The 5,786-nt window shown below is 39.4% G+C and overlaps 1 long non-coding RNA gene across 4 annotated transcripts in view; it reads right to left on the bottom strand.

The window, feature by feature from the left end:
- The window catches only part of LOC103279299 (uncharacterized), a 117,611-nt gene that overhangs the window by 17,417 nt on the left and 94,408 nt on the right, over window positions 1-5,786 (bottom strand). The window lies entirely within an intron of this gene.

Raw genomic sequence — 5,786 nt, 5'->3', positions numbered from 1 at the left:
CTGCAGCAATAACAGTGCAAAGGAGAGTTTATTGAAAAATGTATCAAAACATTATGGAAAGGAAAGGCTTTTCCAAGGATATAATGCTGAGTTTTCCTTGTCTAAGAAAACCCTATCAGATCCACAGGATCAACATAAGACAGAGGTGCACAACATACACAACATTCCACCTGCAAAGGATTTTGGATGGCCTACAGAGCCACTGATGCCTTTTTGTATATTTTGAACTATATCTTAAATTGTAAGCTGCATTGAGTCCCATTTGGAGGGCAAAGTTGTTGGGGATGATGATGATGATAGTACAGGGTTGAATTATTTGGAAGTTGGGATGCTCCATAATGCAAATTTGTCCATATGGGACTTTCCAGTGTCTCAGTGAGCTTGCCAAGGACTGGGATGTCCTTGGGGGTTTATCAACCATAAGGAGTTGAGAAATGCTTTTTCGGAAAGTTAAAGGACACATGCAAAGCCCCTGACTATATGACATAACTATATGACTTCTAAGCGTTTTCCCTGCTAAAAGAAAAACAAGACAAAACAAAAACGTTGCTTCGAGTGCCAAAAGAAACCAAGACACAAAACATCGAAACAACAAAACGTCCTCTTTGAATTTAGGACAGAAAAGGTTGGCATGATTGAACCTCCCATCCCTCACCCTCTTAAAAATAGAAAACAAAATGGGACAACTGCCATGAGGATTCTGGTTTTGATCAAAGGAATAGCATTTGGAAAGAGGAGGTGAATCATTCCCTTCTTTATTTTGTTTATTAAATAATAATAAATAAAGAGTCGAAAGATATGTGTGTGAGTATATATATAAGTAAAAAGATAAAGGTTTTCCCCTGATATTAAGTCCAGTCGTGTCCAACTATGGGGGTTGGTGCTCATCTCCATTTCTAAGCTGAAGAGTTGGCATTGTCCATAGACACCTCCAAGGTCATGTGGCCAGCATGATTGCATGGAGCACAGTTACCTTCCTGCTGGAGCAGTACCTATTGATCTACTCACATTTGCGTGTTATTGAACTGCTAGTTTGGCAGAAGCTGGGGCTAACAGAGGGTACTCACTCTGTTCCCCAGATTCGAACCTGTAACCTCTCAATCCGCAAGTTGAGCAGCTCAGCGCTTTAACACTCTGTGCCACCAAGGACTCCTTAGTATAAATATAATATAATATAATATAATATAATATAATATAATATAATATAATATAATATAATAGCTGTGCCCTGCCACGGGGGTGCTTTGAATGCGATTTCCTGCTTCTTAGCAGGGGGTTGGACTAGATGGCCCATGTGGTCTCTTCCAACTCTACTATTCTATGATTCTATGATTCTACGTGTTGCTATGGTGTATGGGAATCCTTTGTTGGCCAGGTGGAATAGCCTTGAAGCCTCAAAGTCTGGCCGTTTTCTTCTTGTGCATGCACATAGTGTTTTTATTTTTTATTTTGGGGGATTTTTCTGGTCTTGTCTCTGTTTTCTTTCTTTAGATGGTCACTCTTTAGAAAGTGATTAGTTTTTTGGTCAAATTTGGTGTGATTTGGCCCAGTGGTTTTGTTGTTAACTCGGTCCTAATTATGCACATTACATTTATATATATAGAGAGAGAGATAGTATATAGATAGACTAGCTGTGCCCGGCCACGCGTTGCTGTGGCGTAGTATGGTGGTATTGAGGAATTGGTGGTAGTTAAGGTAAAGGGTGCCCTGGGCTGAGTGGGTTGCTAGGAGACCAAGTGAGCAGAGCTTAGCCTTCTAACTGGCAGCAATTGGATAAAAACAATTATTCCTCTCCCTCTAATTAGGACTTTATTTTTCTTTTCTTTTTGTTGTATCAACCTAGAGGCATGGATGAGGGGTTGTGCTGTCAATTTTCGAGGTTGTGGGGTGTTTACTTTTGTTGTTTTGTCCGCTGCCGTGATGCCATCACTCTTTTATATATATAGATAGATAGATATAATATAATATAATATAATATAATATAATATAATATAATATAATATAATATAATATATATACCCATGTTGACCCTTTCTTTGGCAAAAGGGGTGTGACGTGAGGGGAGAGCGATGAGGCAGAAGTTCCTCTTGTCTGATTCATTTCCTGAAGAAAGAAATGCCATAGGAACCGAGTGATTAATATAGAACCCATGCCTGACACATACTGAAAGAACGATGGGAGTGATTTCTTTAAAAAACTCAGCGTGCAATTAGCTGCTTAGGAAAACAACCTGTTGCCAAAAATGTGGGGGTTATTTTCAAGCCAAGAGAGAGCTCCCTCTGCCTTTCTTTTTATGAGAAGAGAGATGATTAAAGGCAGCCGTAGATTAAGAAGCAAATCAAGGCAAATTAGAGAGGTCCCATGCCAGCATCTGCTGAAGGGGGAAGGAGACATTTCCTTAGCATTTCATAAGGAATGCAATGCACATTTAACAGTTTTTTTTTGCAATATTTGAGCAAAATTAATCAACATTGCTCTCTTAAATCCAATACACTTGTAAGTAAAGCTGCTAAGAGGTTTTTTTGTTGTTGAGTGAGCATGAAAAACAAATTTCAAACATCGTCTTGTTGTGGTTTATGCCTCCAAGTTGTTTCTAGCTCATGGTGAGCTTATCACGGGATTTCCGTGGGGATTTTCCTTTGCCTCCCTCTAAGCCTGAGAGAGTGTGACTTGCCCAAGGTTAACCAGTGGGCTTCCATGACTAAATTGAGATACAAAGCCTAGTTTTTGGTGGGGACGAGACACAGGGCCTTCTCGGTGGTGGCCCCTCTCCCTCCTGATCTTCCGTAAGAGAGTAAAAATGTAGCTCTGTGGCTAAGCTTTCGGAGAACCTGTGCAATAATCAGATATGGAATGGCATGTTATCACTATAGAAATGGCCTGGTTTATGTTGGTGGATTATGTGATTTAATTGTGATTGTAGAGTCTTATGTGTCATTTTTTTCTTTTCCCTCCCGAACCCTCCTCCCCATCTATCCTAACATTCCCCAGTGTTATTGCAATTTTAATAGATGTATTAAAGGGAAAAAAAACCTAATAAATATTATATATCTCTCACTTATCCAACATAAACGAGCCGGCAGAACATTGGATAAGCGAAAATGTTGGATAATAAGGAGGGATTAAGGAAAAGTCTATTAAACATAACATTACATTATGATTTTACAATTTAAGTAGTAAAACATCATGTTTTACAACAACTTGACAGAAAAAACAGTTCAATACATGGTAATGTTATGTAGGAATTACTATACTTGCGAATTTAGCACCAAACATTGAACAGGGATATAGGGCAGTGTGAACTTAGATAACGCAGTTTAATGCAGATATTGTGGGTTATTCTGCCTTGATATTCTGGATTATATGGCTGTGTGGAAGAGCCCTGAGGGTCCGTATAACCCAGAATATCAAGGGAGATAATTAAAAGGCCACCAAAAGGGAATCTGGCCCCCGGTATTTACAAAACTCTAAAATATGGACAATAAATAAAGAACAACACTCTGAAAACAGGGGAAATCCAGACAGTAAACAATCAGGGACAGCTAACACCTCCCAAAAAAAGATGCTCCCAGGCAAGAAGAAGCCAGGCCTTGAAGCCACAGGGCCATTAAATGCTGATCAAGGTGATTAATTACAACACTGACACCTGCTTCAAAGAAGAGTTCTTTCTCCCACCCTGGACCTTCTACAGATATATAAACCCCACTTACCTAGCTTCCAAGTTCCCGCAGACCTCACAATCTCTGAAGGCCCCAAAGACGGGCTCATGCTGGCTGGAAGGTCCAGCGTGGCCACCAGAAGGCCCGAAGGAGAAGGAGGCCGGGGGTGATGATATCCTTCCGGGGGCCTCAACTGCGCCCCCGGGATGATGTCACCACAGGCAAGTGCCTAATTCGCCTTGCGGTTGGACTGCCCCTGCATCCAGTTTACCAGCTGTTAGGATTTCTGAGAGTTGAAGGCCAAAACATCTGGGGACCACAGGTTGAGAACCACTGATCTAGACCCTGTCTCCCACTATCGTCCCCGAACTATACTTTATTACCATTTTGAAACTCAACTTGTCATCCCATCATCATATTAATAATTTGTATTTCAATTGCTATTTGTGTAAACACACACTCACACAGCACTCATCGATTAGAGGACCTAGGGAGAATAAATAATTCCAGAAAAGCTAAACCTGAAGATGGGGAGAAGTGACTCTATGAAGGGATCATGTAACACAATATTGAAAGCATCAGCTTTGATGGACACCTATCACCTTCATCAAATGCATCTGATGCATGCAATGTCGTGGGCTTGAGTCCAAACAAGCTTGTGCTTTCTTTGGTTAAGTCTCAAGGGTCCTTCAGGATAGCGTACAGTTGCTTACTTCTGGCAGAAAGTACCATATATACTCGAGTATAAGCCAACCCGAATATAAGCCAAGGCACCTAATTTTACCACCAAAAAACTGGGAAAACATTGACTCCAGTATAAGTTGAGGGTGGTCAATTTCAGAAATAAAAATAGATACCAATAAAATTACATTAATTGAGGCATCAGTAGGTTAAATGTTTTTGAATAGTTACATAAAGCTCAAATTTAAGATAAGCCTGTCCAATTCTGATCAAATCATTATTCTCATCTTCTTCAATATAAATGTGCTTATGTATCCTTTTAATAAGAATAGAGTAAAATAATACATGTAATAATAATAATAATAATAATAATAATAATAATAATAATAAATACAGGAAAATAATACATGCAATAATAGAGTAAAATAATAAATTATTTATTTATTTATTTATTTCAAATATTTCTATCCCGCCCTTCTCACCCGGAGGGACTCGGGGCGGTGTACAATTGGCAATAATAATAATAATAATAATAATAATAATAATAATAATGCAATAATAATAATAATAATAATAAGATCAGAGTGAAATAATAAATGTATTATTAATAATAATAAAAATAGAGTAAAATAAATGTAATAGTAGCAACAATAATAGAGAAAAAAATGTAATAATATTAATAATAATAGAAAAATAATAATAAATGTACCATATATTCTCGAGTATAAGCTGACCCAAATATAAGCCAACCAGGACCCTCACCGAGTATAAAAAGAGGGCTGAAAAACTAGGCTTATACTCGAGTATATACAGTAAGTGGAAAGGAATGGCCATCTTCTATCAGGCAATGGAGCATGTTATGAATGGCCAGAACATTTCAGGGTGATCTCCCTAAGGAGGAGGGAAAGGAGGTATTTTTTTTTGGCACTGATATATAATAAATTAACATGAGTCATTCTGAATCACTGGTAGGAAAGGTCCAGTGCTTCAGTGAGCATTTCAGAAATGAACCAGCAAAACCAAGGGGAAGTCAGCCTCTGTCTCTTGCTCCTGGAGTCCCGCCAGGAGACGGAAGCCAGCCCAGACCACTGTTCTGTCACATTCCGCAAACCGGCCTCCAAATCGGGAGACGGCACCTGAGACACCTCAGCCTAGCAACCGAGCTCAAAGCGAGCTTTCAGGTGTATTTTTGAACGGCTCCATCGCTGGCAAGGGTGACAGCAAAACTATTGTTCGGCTCAGGTAAAACGACCTGCATTGACTTCCCCAGTTCAATGACCCCAAGCGAATGAATGGCTCTGAGCTCATTCCAGGCTGTATCAGTCCTGGCTGTGTTGAAATGTTTCAGTTTGAGTTTCAACATGAATCTCTGCCTCCCTCTTTATTCCTCTTCTCCTCTTCTTCCTTCATTCTCTTCTTCCTCCTTCTTACCCTTTCTCTTCTTTC

The sequence above is a fragment of the Anolis carolinensis genome, unplaced genomic scaffold (assembly GCF_035594765.1).
Source record: "Anolis carolinensis isolate JA03-04 unplaced genomic scaffold, rAnoCar3.1.pri scaffold_8, whole genome shotgun sequence".
Classification (NCBI taxonomy): domain Eukaryota; kingdom Metazoa; phylum Chordata; class Lepidosauria; order Squamata; family Dactyloidae; genus Anolis; species Anolis carolinensis.
This window is presented reverse-complemented; position numbering and strand designations above follow the sequence as displayed.